This window comes from Bos indicus, chromosome 15 (assembly GCF_029378745.1).
Source record: "Bos indicus isolate NIAB-ARS_2022 breed Sahiwal x Tharparkar chromosome 15, NIAB-ARS_B.indTharparkar_mat_pri_1.0, whole genome shotgun sequence".
Classification (NCBI taxonomy): domain Eukaryota; kingdom Metazoa; phylum Chordata; class Mammalia; order Artiodactyla; family Bovidae; genus Bos; species Bos indicus.
Window position 1 is genome coordinate 79,216,216 of NC_091774.1, and position 18,197 is coordinate 79,234,412.

General features: G+C 37.8%; 2 pseudogenes; both read right to left on the minus strand.

Annotated features, from left to right (window-relative positions):
- Positions 1 to 759: 759 nt before the first annotated feature.
- Positions 760 to 1,570, minus strand: LOC139187252 (olfactory receptor 5F1-like; annotated as a pseudogene).
- A 2,640-nt stretch (positions 1,571 to 4,210) lies between these two features.
- LOC109569474 (olfactory receptor 5F1-like) lies at positions 4,211 to 5,154 on the minus strand (annotated as a pseudogene).
- Positions 5,155 to 18,197: the final 13,043 nt, after the last annotated feature.

The window sequence follows — 18,197 nt, forward strand, 5'->3', positions numbered from 1 at the left end:
GGAGAATTCCATGGACAGAGGAGCCTGGTGGGCTACAGTCCATGGGGTCACAAAGAGTCAGACAAGACTGAGTGACTAAGCACAGCACAGCATATTGTTAAGAATGATTTTGTAGTAAACCAATAACCATTCTCATCACAAACCACACTATCAAATGAATACCATATAGTAGCAGACACTATACCTGTCCACAGCAATGAATGGCAGTACCAAGCTCTTATTGCATTCTTCGCAGTACTATCTTATTTAGTCAAGTATTTTCTTTTTTTGTCAAAATCCCTAATAAATCAGTTAAGGCACAAAAATAGAAAGAAGATAGTTTTCATGTTTTAAATGAAATGAAAATCAGTGAAAATTTGAATTAGCTCTTTGTAAAAATTTGAGACAGCTTCTGAGTATATACACATTGCTGCTTCTTTATTTTGTTCTCCTTAAACAGAGTTGGGTGCACTTGGGGACTGGTTTATAGATTTTGGTTGTGAAATCAATCCTCTAAAGGCAGAAGCTGCAGTCTCAAAAATAATTAAAATGTGATCACACCCAGAGAGATGGAATCAAACACTAGTGCGATCATCATAACACGGTTCCTGATCTCTGTCTTTTTAAAGTTTCTGCTTTATTTAAAAATGGTTATTTAATTGCCTCTTTCTTTGTAGTGTTAGCAGCTTGGTCCAAATGGGTATATAACCTACTACCATACTACTGTCCTTCCCTGTGTGGGTTTGTGTGTATCCCCCACCCCCCCTTAGCAGAGTAATTTTAACTTTTATTCCACGTTTGTTCTTGAGTGAAAATAATCAGAAGGAGAAAATAACTACTAACCTCATGCCTACATGAATATTTATTGACCGAGATAAGCAACATGGACCACAGAGGGTTGAGGAGGATGACAACTTTATGAGAGAGAATGTAGGAGTAGGAGGTGAGGGTCACCAGCAGAGTTCTGACCATAGTCACACCAGTAAATGTGGAAAAGATGCTTTCATGCAGGCGTGTGTCAGAACAGGAGAGCTTAAAAAGTGTGTGGGGGGTGCTGTCACAGAAGAAGTGATGAATGACATTGGAACTGCAGAATGGTAAGCTGCTTACGTAACTGGTGTTTACCATGGAGTTCAACATGCTGTAAAAGCCCCTGCTGCCATTGCTATGCAGAACATCCTGGACATGATCAAGGAGTAAAGGAGAGGGCTGCTTATGGCCACATAGCAGTCATAGGCCATTAACCCAAAAAGGATGCATTTAGTGTGGCAAAGGCTATAAAGAAGTACATCTGCAAAAAGCAGCCAACAAAAGAGATTGTCCTCTTCCTGGAGAATAAATCTACCAACATTGTTGGAGTGATGGTAGAGGAATAACAAACACCCACAAAGGACAGGTTAGCCAGGAAGAAATACATGGGTGTGTGAAGTTTGGAATCAGTCCTGATTAAGAGGATCATCCCAACATTTCCCACAACCGTAAACATGTAAATCACCAAGAAAAGGCAAAAGGGGATAACCTGTAGCTCCAATGTATCTGCTAATCCCAACAGGATGAACTCTGTGAGTGAAGTGCAATTTTTTCTGCCCATTGATTACAGATACAGTATGCTTAAACTTAAACTGGGTGTGCATATTTCCCATTGCACAAATTACCAGAAATAGAAATATTGATAAAGTAAAGCATATAGGGAAAAGAAACCTGGGGCAACAGAGCCCTGTAAACAGAGTCAGAGGACAATTAGTAGACAAATGAATAAGCATGGGATTTTACTAAGTAATTGGCTCTATTAATTCTGGACTGAGGGATCCCCAAATGACTCATCTAAATACACATACATCACTCAAGGTTCCTTTTCGAATGCAGCATCTATGTTCTATTCTTGCCCCTCTAGTCCATATCCAAATGCAAAGTACAGAATTGTTCTTGCTGAAGTTTTTTTCCATTCTCTGAGCAGGTATTTGGATTTAACTGAAATCATTTTTTTTCCTCCCTAAGTCTGCTCTCTATATTCTTCAACTCCAAAATTTATGTATGGTCACTTGGAAATCATTTGTGTGTTCTCCAGGAAGCAAAAAGTAGCCCAATTAGATAGCTGATATTTTGACATCTATCATATTCTTAATGATGATATTGTAGTGTATTAAGGCACACAAATAAATGTTCTCCTTTCAAAGTGCACTATCAGATTAATGCCGTGTGGTAGCACACACTATAACTATTTATGGCGGTGAATGACAGAGACTGCACCAAGTACTTAACAGCATTTTTCTCAGTACTAACTTGTCTAGTCTATTATTTCTGTTTTTACTAGAATCCCTAATAACTCAGGTGAGGCATAAAAAAAACATAAAAAATGCAATTTTCATGTTTTAAGTGAAATGTAAAGCAGTGACATTTTGAGTTACCACTTTGTAAACATTTGAGACACATTCTGAGTATATGCATATTGCTATCCTTTAATTTTGTTCTCCTCAAAGAGGGTTAGGTAACCATGGGGACTGGATTATAGGTTTTAATTGTGTCAGGAATCCTCTAAAGGCAGAAACTGCAGTCTCAGAAGTATTTAAATATGATCACGTGCAAGTAGATGTGATTAAACACTATACGGAACCTTCTGATTTCTCTGCTATTTCAAAGTTATTTATTTGTCAAATTAAAAAAAAAAAGATCTATGTAATTTTCTCTTTCTTTGAAGTTTAAGCTTATTCCAATGGTTACATAATCCTCTACCAAATTATGATTCTTCCCTTTGTGTGTGTGTGTGTGTGTGTGTACCCCTACACTTGTCTGGCTGAATTTAATCTTCAGTCTAGATCTGTTCTTGAAAGTGAGTGTGTTAGTCACTCAGTTGTGTCTGACTCTTTGGGACCCCTTGGTCTGTAGCCTGCTGAACTCCCTTGTCCATGGAGTTCTCCAGGCAAGAATACTGGAACTGGTTGCCATTTCCTTCTCCAGGGACCTTCCCAACCCAGGGACTGAACCCAGGTCTCCTGCACTGCAGGAAAATTCTTTAACAATTGAGCCAACATGGAAGCTCTGTTTTTAAGTGAAATAAATTAGAAGGAGACACTAACTTCTAACATGCCTACATGAATGTTCATCAGACCCAGCTGGACTATATGGACAGCAGAGGGCACTGGATGGTGTGACAGGTCATGGGATCTGCTTTGTTATATCCCAGATGACTTGAATATTGTAACTTCTATCAGGAGCAATTTCAGCAGCAAGGACAAGGGAAGAGCCAGGGGAATATCCCTCCAAAAGTTCTAAGTGTGGTTAGCATCTTAGCAAGTCCTGAATCCCACTCAGTTTCCTCCAGAATTCTACTATGCCACTCCATTCCACCTATATATTATTGCTTACCTTTAATATAATATACAGATTAATGGATTCATTGGTGACTGGTAGAATATTTCCATAATCAGGAAATCCCTGAGACTGTTTTAAAGGATATGGGTCTATTTTATCCTTCAAAGATCAATCTACCCACTTTGAACTATATGTTGATTACACTCTGCTCTAGCTGACTGATTGTGCATGTGGCTTTGTGTATAATATGCGCATCAGTCTGGGAGAGGAAATGTGAGAGAACAGGAAACTTTTGAGAAGAAAAGATGGGAACAGAAGAAAAGCTGTTGCAATTGGTGCTTTCTAACCAGACAGCAGTTTTCTAAACAAAACACATTTAAACAAATTCCTATATATTCTTTAATGAATAAGTATGTGTTTATGGGGATAAAGAAATGAAAGTACACATGTTTACTATAGCAGTTAAATGATATTACTGATTTTTGATTTAAGGATTACCACCCTAATTCAATAAAGTGGAAATCTACATTGAAAACATTTTCACACATGTGATATATACAATCCTTTACAAATCACAAATGTTGAAAAAATACATTAAAAAAGCTGACAATTACAAATATAATACACAACTAGATTCATGTAACATTGCAAAAATTATCTCTATATACTTAACACTTTATTTCCATAACCAAGACAGCTTTATGAATAAATCACATTTTAGAAATCTATAGGAAAACATACAATGATTAGAAAAAAGTTTCATGATCTTACATAAGTTTGATAAGTTATATCTAACAGGACTCGTGTCCATGAACATTACCAGAACGTGATTATACAGATTAAGTTGTAATGAAAATAAGCTTGATCCAGTTTCTGAAAATTAAATTGTATATTCTACTTAGTTCAGAAAATTAATCAATCACAGAAATGAAGAAATCCTTTTCCTAGTAACTACATTCCATAAAGCCTTCTTCACTTCCCTGTTCCGGAGACTGTAGATCAGAGGATTCAACATGGGGATCACCACAGTGTAGAACACGGAAGCTACTTTGTCCTGAGTCAGGGAGTAGCTGGAAGTAGGTCTCAGATAAGTGTAGATGGAGGTGGAATAGAACAGGATGATGGCTGTCAGATGAGAAGCACATGTGGAGAATGCTTTGCGCCTCCCCTCCCCTGCATGCATATGGAAGATGGAGAAGAGAATGTAGCAGTAGGAGGTGAGGATCACCAGCAGACTTCCAGCGATATTCACACCAGCAAAAATGGACAAGATACTTTCATACAGGTGTGTGTCAGAACAGGAGAGCTTAAAAAGTAGGGGGCTATCACAGAAGAAGTGATGAATGACAATGGAACTGCAGAAATTAAAGCTGCTTATACAACTTGTGAGAACCATGGAGTTCAACAGTCCTGCTGTAAAAGCCCCTGCTGCCATTTTTAGGCAGACCGTCCTGGACATGATCAAGGAGTAAAGGAGAGGGTTGCATATGGCCACATAGCGGTCACGGGCCATTAACCCAAAAAGGATGCATTCAGTTGTGGCCAAGGCTAAAAAGAAATACATCTGCAGAAAGCACCCAGCAAAGGAGATGGACTTCTTCTCTGATAATAGATCTACCAGCATCTGGGGGTGATGGTGGATGAATAACAAACATCCACAAAGGACAGGTTAGCCAGGAAGAAATACATGGGTGTGTGAAGTCGGGAATCAGCTCTGATTAAGAGGATCATCCCAACATTCCCCACAACTGTAAGTGTATAAATCACAGAAAAAAGGCAAAACAGGGTAATCTGTAACTCCAGTGAGTCTGCTAAACCCAACAGGATGAACTCAGTGAGCAAAGTATAATTTTTTCTGGCCATTTATTACAGAAATTTTATGCTTAAACTTGAATTCACTCTAAATATTTTCCTCTCAAAAGTTTAAAGGAAGTAGTAGGTCCTATAAAATTAATCACACATGAAAAAAATCTAGGATAACAGAGCATAATATATAGAACAAGTGAAGCAAGAGGAAAATTAGTGGACAAATGAATAAGCATCATGCATTGTCGCTCAGTCATGTCCGACTCTTTGTGACGCCATGGACTGTAGCCCGCCAGGCTCCTCTGTCCATGGGATTTTTGCAAGCAAGAATACTGGAGTGGATTGCCATTTCCTTCTCCAAGAATAAGCATTGGCATTTATTAAGCAATTCTCTGTGTTAAATACACCTGGGTTGAAGGATTCTCAAATTATTGGGCCAAGTACACATATTTCACTTCAGTTTCTGCAAATGCAATATATATATTCTATACTTTGTCTTCTAGCCTATATCCAAAATGCAAAGTACCAAACTATTCTAGCTGAAGTCTCTCCCATGGTCTGAACAGGTATGTGAGTTTAACTCAATGCAATTTTTTTCTCCTCAGGACCACTCTGCATATTCTGCAACTCTAAAATCTGTGTAAAGTAATTATCCTCCAATTAAAATAAACAAATTAAAAAAATAAAATAAAATCTATGCATCAATACTTGAAAATTGCTTCTGTATTCCCCACGCAGTAAAAAAATTCCATTTCAAATAATCATCATTTTGACATTTACCATATTCATAAACATGATTTTGTCATGTTTTAAATTAAACCAAATGACTCTTTCAATACACAGCACACTATCAAATTAATGCCATGAATTAATATTAGCACACACTGTACCTGTCCACATTATTCAATGGCAGCACCAAGTACTTAGCAGCATCCTTCCCATTACTAACTTTTCTAGTTTACTGTTTTCTTTTTTTATTAGAAAGCCAAATAACTCAGTTGAGGCACAAAAATGAAAAGGAGATTTTCATTTTCTAAATTAAATGAAAAGCATGGAAAATTTGAATTACCTTTTTGTAAAAATCTGAGACACATTCTGAACATATACACACGGCTGCCTTTTATTTGTTTTTTTTTGAGGAGGGTTGGGTAACCATGAGGACGGTATTACAGGTTTTGGTTGTGGCATCAGTCCTCTAAAGGCGTAAACTCTAATCTCAGAGGCAGTTAAAATAAGATCACGTGCAGCTAGATACAGTCAAATGGGATATAGATCCTGCATCCTCATGTGATTATTGATTTCTTTGTTACATTAATGTTTCCCCAATGTTTATAAGATATTAATTTTAATTGGATGTTTAATTGCTTCATTGTAGATTTAGCATATTCCAAAAGGGTGCATTTCCCACTACCAAGTAATTATTTTTCCTTTTCTGTTTGAGTTTGTGTGTGTTCATGTATGTGTTCACCCCTCTCTTTGTCTCAGTGAGTTTAACCTTTATTCCAGCTCAGTAATTGAGTGAAATAAATAAGAAAATGACACTCACTTCAACTATTTTTAAAACCCCCTTTAAATACTCTACTCTGATTAAATAAGACAATATATTTAAATAAAATATATTTTTAAGATTCTGTAATTACATTTGTTGGTTGAAATTGTCTGTGATTCTGATCTTACAAAGAATTTAAACTACAAGTATTCCATACCAAAAACACATATCACAAAGAGAAATGAATCACACTATGTGTACATATGAAGAGAGAGTCTATTTGCATTGAGAAATAATAAATCATTGAGAACATATTCTTTGTTCAATCTCCAAGGTAATAGAACTAAAAATCAAAGTAAATAAATAGGATCTAATGAAACATGTAAATTTTTGCCAGCATAAGAAACCATAAGCAAAATGAAAAGACAACCTAGGACTGGGTAAAAACTTATGCAAACCATGCAAATGACCAGGGCTTAATTTCCAAAATATACAAACAGCCCATATAACTCAATCACAACAACACAACAAAACAGCAAACAATCCAAGAAAAAATTGACAGAAGACCTGATTAGACATTTCTACAAAGAAAACATACAGATGGCCAACAGGCACATGAAAAGATGCTCAATAACAATAGTCGTTAGTGAAAGGTAAATCAAAGCTACAATGAAGTATCACCTCACACCAATCAAATAGCCATCATTAAAAAAAATCTACAAATAATAAATGCTAGAGATCTTATGGATAAAAGGTGATCCTAGTACATTGCTGGTGGGAATGCAAACTGGTGCAGCCACTGTGGAAAACTTATTGAGGTTCCTTAAAAATCGAAAATAGAATTGCCATATAATCCAGCAATCACAATCCTGGATATATATCTGAATAAAACTATAATTAGAAAAGATATATGCTCCCTTATGTTCTTAGTAGTACTATTTACAATAGCTAAGTCATGAAAGCAATCTTAATGTCTGTTGACAGATGAATGGATAAAAATAATGGTACATATATACAATGGAATATTAGCCATAAAAAAGAATAAAATAATACCGTTCACAGCAACATGGACTGACCTAGAGATTATCATATTAAATGAAGCAAGTCATAAAGAGAAAGACAAATATCCAAATATGGTATGATATCATTTATATGTGGAATCTAAAAAAATGACACAAATGAACTTATTTACAAAACAGAGAGACTCACAAACATAGAAAACAAATGTATAGTTACACAAGGAGAAAAAGGGTAGGGGGGGCAAATTTGGAGTTTAGGATTAGCAGATACAAACTATTATTTGCAAAATAGATGACCAGCAAGGTCCTAGTATGTGTGTGTGTGCACGCATGTGTGTGCACATGTGCATGCGTATATACACACAAGGAGCTATATTTAATATCCTACGTTGTTGTTCAGTCACACAGCTGTGACCGACTCTGCAACCCATGGACTGCAGCATGCCAGGTTTCCCCATCCTTTACTATCTCCCAGAGTTTGTTTAAACTCATGTCTGTTGAGTCTGTGATGCCATCCAACCATCTAATCCTCTCTTGCCCCCTTCTCCTCCTAAACGCAATAATTCCCAGCATCAGGGATTTTTCCAATGAGTTTCTTCTCATTAGGTGGCCAAAGTATTGTAACTTCAGCTTCATCATCAGTTCTTCTAATGAATATTCAGCATTGACTTCCTTTAGAATTGACTGGTTTGCTCTCTTTGCAGGCCAAAGGACTCTCAAGAGTCTTCTTGAGCACAACAATTAGAAGGTATCAACTCTTCAGCACCTAGCCTTCTTTATGGTCCAACTCTCACATCCATACATGACTGCTGGAAAAACCATAGCTTTGACTATATGTACCTCTGTCAATACAGTGATGTCTTTGCTTTTTAATACTTCTCTAGGTTTGTCATTATATCTACTACTGTGGACAGGAATTCCTCAGAAGAAATGGAGTAGCCATCATGGTCAACAAAAGAGTCCAAAATGCAGTACTTGGATGCAATCTCAAAAATGACAGAATGATCTCTGTTCATTTACAAGGCAAACCATTCAATATCACAGTAATCCAAGTCTATGCCCCAACCAGTAATGCTGAAGAAGCTGAAGTTGAATGGTTCTACGAAGACCTACAAGACTTTTTAGAACTAACACCCAAAAAAGATGTCCTTTTCATTATAGGGGACTGGAATGCAAAAGTAGGAAGTCAAGAAACACCTGGAGTAACAGGCAAATTTGGCCTTGGAATACAGAATGAAGCAGGGCAAAGACTAATAGAGTTTTTCCAAGAAAATGCACTGGTCATAACAAACACCCTCTTCCAACAACACAAGAGAAGATTCTATACATGGACATCACCAGATGGTCAACACCAAAATCAGATTGATTATATTCTTTGCAGCCAAAGATGGAGAAGCTCTATACAGTCAGCAAAAACAAGGACAGGAGCTGACTGTGGCTCAGATCATGAACTCCTTATTGCCAAATTCAGGCTTAAATTTAAGAAAGTAGGGAAAACCACTAGACCATTCAGGTATGACCTAAATCAAATCCCTTATGATTATACAGTGGAAATGAGAAATAGATTTAAGGACCTAGATCTGATAGATAGAGCGCCTGATGAACTATGGAATGAGGTCCGTGACATTGTACAGGAGACAGGGATCAAGACCATTCTCATAGAAAAGAAATGCAAAAATGCAAAATGGCTGTCTGGGGAGGCCTTACACATAGCTGAGAAAAGAAGAGAAGCGAAAAGCAAAGGAGAAAAGGAAAGATATAAACATCTGAATGCAGAGTTCCAAAGAATAGCAAGAAGAGAAAAGAAAGCCTTCTTCAGTGATCAATGCAAAGAAATAGAGCAAAACAACAGAATGGGAAAGACTAGAGATCTCTTCAAGAAAATTAGAGATACCACGGGAACATTTCATGCAAAGATGGGCTCAATAAAGGACAGAAATGATATGGACTTAACAGAAGCAGAAGATATTAAGAAGAGATGGCAAGAATACACAGAAGAACTGTACAAAAAAGATCTTCACGACCCAGATAATCACGATGGTGTGATCACTGACCTAGAGCCAGACATCCTGGAATGTGAAGTCAAGTGGGCCTTAGAAAGCATCACTATGAACAAAGCTAGTAGAGGTGATGGAATTCCAGTTGAGCTATTTCAAATCCTGAAAGATGATGCTGTGAAAGCGCTGCACTCAATATGCCAGCAAATTTGGAAAACTCAGCAGTGGCCACAGGACTGGAAAAGGTCAGTTTTCATTCCAATCCCAAAGAAAGGCAATGCCAAAGAATGCTCAAACTACCGCACAATTGCACTCATCTCACACGCTAGTAAAGTAGTGCTCAAAATTCTCCAAGCCAGGCTTCAGCAATATGTGAACCATGAACTTCCTGATGTTCAAGCTAGTTTTAGAAAAGGCAGAGGAACCAGAGATCAAATTGCCAACATCTGCTGGATCATGGAAAAAGCAAGAGAGTTCCAGAAAAACATCTATTTCTGCTTTATTGACTATGCCAAAGCCTTTGACTGTGTGGATCACAATAAACTGTGGGAAATTCTGAAAGAGATGGGAATACCAGATCACCTGATCTGCCTCTTGAGAACTTTGTATGCAGGTCAGGAAGCAACAGTTAGAATTGGAGATGGAACAACAGACTGGTTCCAAATAGGAAAAGGAGTATGTCAAGGCTGTATATTGTCACCTGCTTATTTAACTTCTATGCAGAGTACCTCATGAGAAACTCTGGACTGGAAGAAACCCAAGCTGGAATCAAGATGTCGGGAGAAATATCAATAACCTCAGATATGCAGATGACACCACCCTTATGGCAGAAATTGAAGAGGAACTAAAAAGCCTCTTGATGAAAGTGGAGAGTGAAAAAGTTTGCTTAAAGCTCAACATTCAGAAAATGAAGATCATAGCATCCGGTCCCACCACTTCATGGGAAATAGATGGGGAAACAGTGGAAACAGTGTCAGACTTTATTTTTTGGGGCTCCAAAATCACTACAGATGGTGATTGCAGCCATGAAATTAAAAGACGCTTATTCCTTGGAAGAAAAGTTATGACAAACCTAGATAGCATATTAAAAACAGAGATATTACTTTGCCAACAAAGGTTCGTCTAGTCAAGGCTATGGTTTTTCCTATGGTCATGTATGGATGTGAGAGTTGGACTGTGAAGAAGGCTGAGTGCCGAAGAATTGATGCTTTTGAAATGTGGTGTTGGAGAAGACTCTTGAGAGTCTCTTGGACTGCAAGGAGATCCAACCAGTCCATTCTGAAGGAGATCAGCCCTGGGATTTCTTTGGAAGGAATGATGCTAAAGCTGAAATTCCAGTACTTTGGCCACCTCATGCGAAGAGTTGACTCATTGGAAAAGACTCTGATGCTGGGAGGGATTGGGGGTAGAGGAGAAGGGGACGACAGAGGATTTGATGGCTGGATGGCATCACTGACTCAATGGATGTGAGTCTCAGTGAACTCTGGGAGTTGGTGATGGAAAGGGAGGCCTGGCATGCTGTGATTCATGGGGTCACAAAGTGTCGGACACGACTGAGCGACTGAACTGAACTGAACTAGGTTTGTTATAGCTTTCTTTCCAAGGAGCAAGCATCTTTCAATTTCATGGCTTCAGTCACCAGCCTCAGTGAGGAAAATAAGGATATCTCAAAGCAAATAATAAAAGACAGAATGTTAAAAAGCATGTTCAGAGCAAGTCACCCAGTTAAAAGTAAGATTTTTGAGCCTGAATAAGTGGTCAAAACCAGGGAATCAAATTTGGGAAGGCTTCCTTTTCACGTTATGTTGAAGGAAATCTTTCCTGGAATGATCTTATATTCAAGAGGTCGACGAGCCAGCCATGGCTGGAAAATCTCTCTTTTCTACCCTCTATCAATCAGAATAATGGTTCTCCTAGAAAACTATATTCTTCTTATGCAGGTACTATGTTCTGACATGAAAGTTATATTCAGAAACCAGTATCTGAAGATGCCCTACCAGTATATATGGAAAATTTGGAAAACCTTTCTCAGAAATAAATGCAACAAATGATCTTTGCTTCTTTCTGTTGTTCTGTACAGTCAGCAGAGGTACAACTGCCAATGAGTTAACATTTTATGTGTCGAATATGATGTCATAATTTTTGCTCAGACACACATCTTTTAATGAGACTATCAATACCAGGCCTGGGGGGGAGGAGCCAAGATAGCGGAGGAGTAGGATGGGGAGAACACTTTCTCCCCCACAAATTCATCAAAAGAGCATTTAAAAGCCAAGTAAATTCCACAAAACAACTTCTGAATGCCAGCAGAGGACATCAGGCACCCAGAAAAGCAACCCAAGTCTTCGAAAGGAGGTAGGAAAAAATGTAAAAGACAAAAAAAGAGACAAAAGAGGAAGGGACGGAGTTCTGTCCCAGGAAGGGAGTCTTAAAAAGAAAGAAGTTTCCAAACATCAGGAAACCTTCTCACTGCTGAATCTGTGCCTAGCTTTGGAAGCACAGAGGGCAACATAACAGGGAGAAAAAATAAATAAACAATTAAAACTCGCAGATTGTGAGCCCTACGGTTACTCCCCCAGCGGAGAAGCAGCGCAGACACCTGCACATGCCATTAGCAAGCGGGGGCTGGGCAGGGAGGCACGGCACGGGCTGCATCGCTTAGAGTAAGGACCTGGCCTGAATACCCTGAGCGCTATCTGAGTGAAATAATCTGGGCTAGCAAACCAGACTGTGGGATATCTATCACATGAAAAGCCAGCCCTAACCTAAGACACCACCAGGCCAGAGCAAAGGACTGAACAGAGATAGCCGGCTGCAGACCTTCCCCCTCCGGTGACACACAGCCAGAGCCGGAAGGGGGGCAATTGCAGCCCCAGAGAGACATTATCTATAAAACTGTAAGCAGGCTTCTTTGCTACCTAAAAGTTCTTGGGGGTCTGGATGGTCAACATCTGCCTGAGAAGGTGCGCCGGTTGTACACCTAGATAACTGAGTGGCAGGGGAGGCGATAAGTTGCAGCAATCGTGCTCACTAAACACCTCATCACCTGAGCTGCTCGGACCTGGGAAGGGCACAAAACGCAGGCCCAACCAAGTCTGTGCCTCTGAGGACTACCTGAGTGCCTGAACCTGAGCGGCTTGGACCTGGGAGGTGCAGGCAGCCCAGGGCCAGCCACGGATGGTTCCTGGCAGAACAACCTAAGGCCTGAGCAGTGTGGGCAGGGAGGCTACACGCGCTGTGACTGGGGGCAGACCCAATGTGGCTGAGGCACTGTGAGCACACGCCAGTGTTACTTGTTTGCAGCATCCCTCCCTCCCTCCCCACAGCACAACTGAAAAAGTGAGCCTAAAAAGAAAGAAAGCAAAAAAAAAAAAAAAAGTGTCCTCCACCATCCCCTTTGTGTCAGGGCGGAAACCAGACACTGAAGAGTCCAGCAAACAGAAGAAGCTATAACAGAGGGAACCGCCTTGGAAGCTACAGGCAATAGATTAAAACCCTGTTGTTACTACCTATTACATAGGAAGGGGCCTAGAGATCTTGAGAAATAAAAGTCGGACCAAGGAACTAGCCAAAAATGAGCTGAACCCACAATACTCACAACAAAACCAGAAAGTCCTCGATATATTTTTACTATTTTTACGATCATTCTTTCTTTCTTTTTTAATGTAAAAAAAAAAATTTAAGTCCTCTATTATTCCTTTAATTTTCACTTTTATAACCTATTACTTTGAAAAAAAAAAAAAAAAAGACCTTATTTTGTTTTCCTCAGCAAACTTCATATATATATATTTTATAATTTTTTGACCTTGTTTTTTTTTTTCTTCTTTTCTTTAACATTGTAGTTTTGAAATTCCAAACTCTACTCTAGATTTTTAATTTTATCTTTTTGATATTTGTTATCAATTTTGTACCTATAGTTTTTTTATAATTTCTGTGACTTTTTTTTTCTCTGTTTCTTTCTCTTCTTCTTTTATATAACATTGTATATCTGAAATTCCAAACTCTACTCTAGATTTTTAATTTATGTCTTTTGGTATTTGATATCAATTTTGTACGTGTATTTTCTTTATAATTTTTGCAACATTTTTTTCTCTCTTTATTTTTCTTCTTCTTTTTTTTAACATTGTATTTTTGAAATTCCAAACTCTACTCTAGACTTTTAACTTTTGCTTTTTAGTATTAGTTATCAATTTTGTACCTATATTTTCTTTATAATTTTCGCGACCTTGTTTGTTTTTGTTTGCTCGTTTTTTCTCTCTTTCTTTTCCTTCTTCTTTTCTTTAACATCGTATTTTTAAAATTCCAAACTCTACTCTAGATTTTTAATTTTTGCTTTTATGTATTTGTTACCAATTTTATACCTTTAAGAACCCAATCTTCAGTACCCATTTTTCACTAGGAAACGAGATTACTGGCTTAACTGTTCTCTCTCCCTTTAGACTCTCCTTTTTCTCCACCAGGTCGCCTGTGTCTCCTCCCTAACCCCTCTCTACTCTACCCAACTCTGTGAATTTCTGTATGTTCCAGATGGTGGAGAACACTTAGGGAACTGATTACTGGCTGGATCTGTCTCCCTCCTTTTCATTCACCCCCTTTTATCCTTCTGGCCACCTCTGTCTCCTTCCTCCTTCTTCTCTTCTCTGTATAACTCCGTGAACATCTCTGAGCGGTCCAGTTGTGGAGTGCACATAAAGAAGTGACTACTGGCTAGCCCACTCTCTCCACTATTGATTCCACCTCATCTCATTCGGGTTACCTCTAACTCCCTCCTCCCTCTTCTCTTCTCCATGTAATGTTGTGAATCTCTCTGGGTGATCCTCATGGTAGAGAAACTTTTCATCTTTAACATAGATGTTTTATTAATGGTGCTCAACAAATGGTGCTCAACTCTGGAGGCAACAAATAGTAGAATAACAGAGGCACAAGATAGGATTAGTGAATTAGAAGATAGAATGGCAGAAATAAATGAATCAGAGAGGATAAAAGAAAAAAAAATTAAAAGAAATGAGGACAATCTCAGAGACCTCCAGGACAATATTAAACGCTACAACATTCGAATCATAGGGGTCCCAGAAGAAGAAGACAAAAAGAAAGACCATGAGAAAATACTTGAGGAGATAATAGTTGAAAACTTCCCTAAAATGGGGAAGGAAATAATCACCCAAGCCCAAGAAACCCAGAGAGTCCCAAACAGGATAAACCCAAGGCGAAACACCCCAAGACACATATTAATCAAATTAACAAAGATCAAACACTAAGAACAAATATTAAAAGCAGCAAGGGAAGAACAACAAATAACAAACAAGGGAATTCCCATAAGGATAACAGCTGATCTTTCAATAGAAACTCTTCAAGCCAGGAGGGAATGGCAAGACATGAAAGAAAATAACCTACAGCCCAGATTATTGTACCCAGCAAGGATCTCATTCAAGTATGAAGGAGAAATCAAAAGCTTTTCAGACAAGCAAAAGCTGAGAGAATTCTGCACCACCAAACCAGCTCTCCAACAAATACTAAAGGATACTCTCTAGACAGGAAACACAAATATTGTGTACAAATTCAAACCCAAAACAATAAAGTAAATGGCAATGGGATCATACTTATCAGTAATTACCTTAAACGTAAATGGGTTGAATGCCCCAACCAAAAGACAAAGACTGGCTGAATGGATACAAAAACAAGACCTCTACTTATGTTGTCTACAAGAGACCCAATTCAAAACGGGGGACTCATACAGACTCAAAGTGAAGGGCTTGAAAAAGATTTTCCATGCAAATAGGGACCAAAGGAAAGCAGGAGTAGCAATACTCATATCAGATAAAATAGACTTTAAAACAAAGGCTGTGAAAAGAGACAAAGATAGTCACTACATAATGATCAAAGGATCAATCCAAGAAGAAGATATAACAATTATAAATATATATGCACCCAACATGGGAGCACCGCAGTATGTAAGACAAATGCTAACAAGTATGAAAGGAGAAATTAACAATAACACAACAATAGTGGGAGACTTTAATACTCCACTCACACCTATGGATAGATCAACTAAACAGAAAATTAACAAGGAAACACAAACTTTAAGTGATACAATAGACCAGTTAGACCTAATTGATATCTATAGGACATTTCATCCCAAAACAATGAATTTCACCTTTTTCTCAAGCGCACATGGAACCTTCTCCAGGATAGATCACATCCTGGGCCATAAATCTAGCCTTGGTAAATTCAAAAAATTGAAATCATTCCAAGCATCTTTTCTGACCACAATGCAGTAAGATTAGATCTCAATTACAGGAGAAAAACTATTAAAAATTCCAACATATGGAGGCTGAACAACACGCTGCTGAATAACCAACAAATCACAGAAGAAATCAAAAAAGAAATCAAAATTTGCATAGAAATGAATGAAAATGAAAACACAACAACCCAAAACCTGTGGGACACTGTAAAATCAGTCCTAAGGGGAAAGTTCATAGCAATACAGGCATACCTCAAGAAACAAGAAAAAAGTCAAATAAATAACCTAACTCTACCCCTAAAGCAACTAGAAAAGGAATAATGAAGACCCCCAGGGTTAGTAGAAGGAAAGAAATCTTAAAAATTAGGACAGAAATAAATGCAAAAGAAACAAAACAGACCATAGCAAAAATCAACAAAGCCAAAAGCTGGTTCTTTGAAAGGATAAATAAAATTGACAAGCCATTAGCCAGACTCATCAAGAAACAAAGGGAGAAAAATCAAATCAATAAAATTAGAAATGAAAATGGAGAGATCACAGCAGACAACACAGAAATACAAAGGATCATAAGAGACTACTATCAACAATTATATGCCAATAAAATGGACAACGTGGAAGAAATGGACAAATTCTTAGAAAAGTACAACTTTCCAAAACTCGACCAGGAAGAAATAGAAAATCTTAACAGACCCATCACAAGCACGGAAATTGAAACTGTAATCAAAAATCTTCCAGCAAACAAAAGCCCAGGTCCAGATGGCTTCACAGCTGAATTCTACCAAAAATTTAGAGAAGAGCTAACACCTATCCTACTCAAACTCTTCCAGAAAATTGCAGAGGAAGTTAAACTTCCAAACTCATTCTATGAGGCCACCATCACTTTAATACCAAAACCTGACAAAGATCCCACAAAAAAAGAAAACTACAGGCCAATATCACTGATGAACATAGATGCAAAAATCCTTAACAAAATTCTAGCAATCAGAATCCAACAACACATTAAAAAGATCATACACCATGACCAAGTGGGCTTTATCCCAGGGATGCAAGGATTCTTCAATATCCACAAATCAATCAGTGTAATACACCACATTAACTAATTGAAAAATAAAAACCATATGATTATCTCAATAGACACAGAGAAAGCCTTTGACAAAATTCAACATCCATTTATGATAAAAACTCTCTAGAAAGCAGGAATAGAAGGAACATACCTCAACATAATAAAAGCTATATATGACAAACCCACAGCAAACATTATCCTCAATGGTGAAAAATTGAAAGCATTTCCTCTAAAGTCAGGAACAAGACAAGGGTGCCCACTTTCACCATTACTATTCAACATAGTTTTGGAAGTTTTGGCCATGGCAATCAGAGCAGAAAAAGAAATACAAGGAATCCAAATTGGAAAAGAAGAAGTAAAAATCTCACTATTTGCAGAAGACATGATCCTCTACATAGAAAACCCTAAAGACTCCACCAAAAAATTACTAGAACTAATCAATGATTATAGTAAAGTTGCAGGATATAAAATCAACACACAGAAATCCCTTACATTCCTATACACTAATAATGAGAAAACAGAAAGAGAAATTAAGGAAACAATTCCATTCACCATTGCAACGGAAAGAATAAAATACTTAGGAATATATCTACCTAGAGAAACTAAAGACCTATATATAGAAAACTATAAAACACTGGTGAAAGAAATCAAAGAGGACACTAATAGATGAAGAAATATACCATGTTCATGGATTGGAAGAATCAATAAAGTGAAAATGAGTATATTACCCAAAGCAATTTATAGATTCAATGCAATCCCTATCAAGCTACCAACAGTATTCTTCACAGAGCTAGAACAAATAATTTCACAATTTGTATGTAAACACAAAAAACCTCGAATAGCCAAGGCTATCTTGAGAAAGAAGAATGGAACTGGAGGAATCAACCTACCTGACTTCAGGCTCTATTACAAAGCCACAGTTATCAAGACAGTATGGTACTGGCACAAAGACAGAAATATAGATCAATGGAACAAAATAGAAAGCCCAGAGATAAATCCACGCACATATGGACACCTTATCTTTGACAAAGGAGGCAAGAATATACAATGGGTTAAAGACAATCTCTTTAACAAGTGGTGCTGGGAAATCTGGTCAACCACTTGTAAAAGAATGAAACTAGAACACTTTCTAACACCATACACAAAAATAAGCTCAAAATGGATTAAAGATCTAAACATAAGACCAGAAACTATAAAACTCCTAGAGGAGAACATAGGCAAAACACTCTCTGACATACATCACAGCAGGATCCTCTATGACCCACCTCCCAGAATATTGGAAATAAAAGCA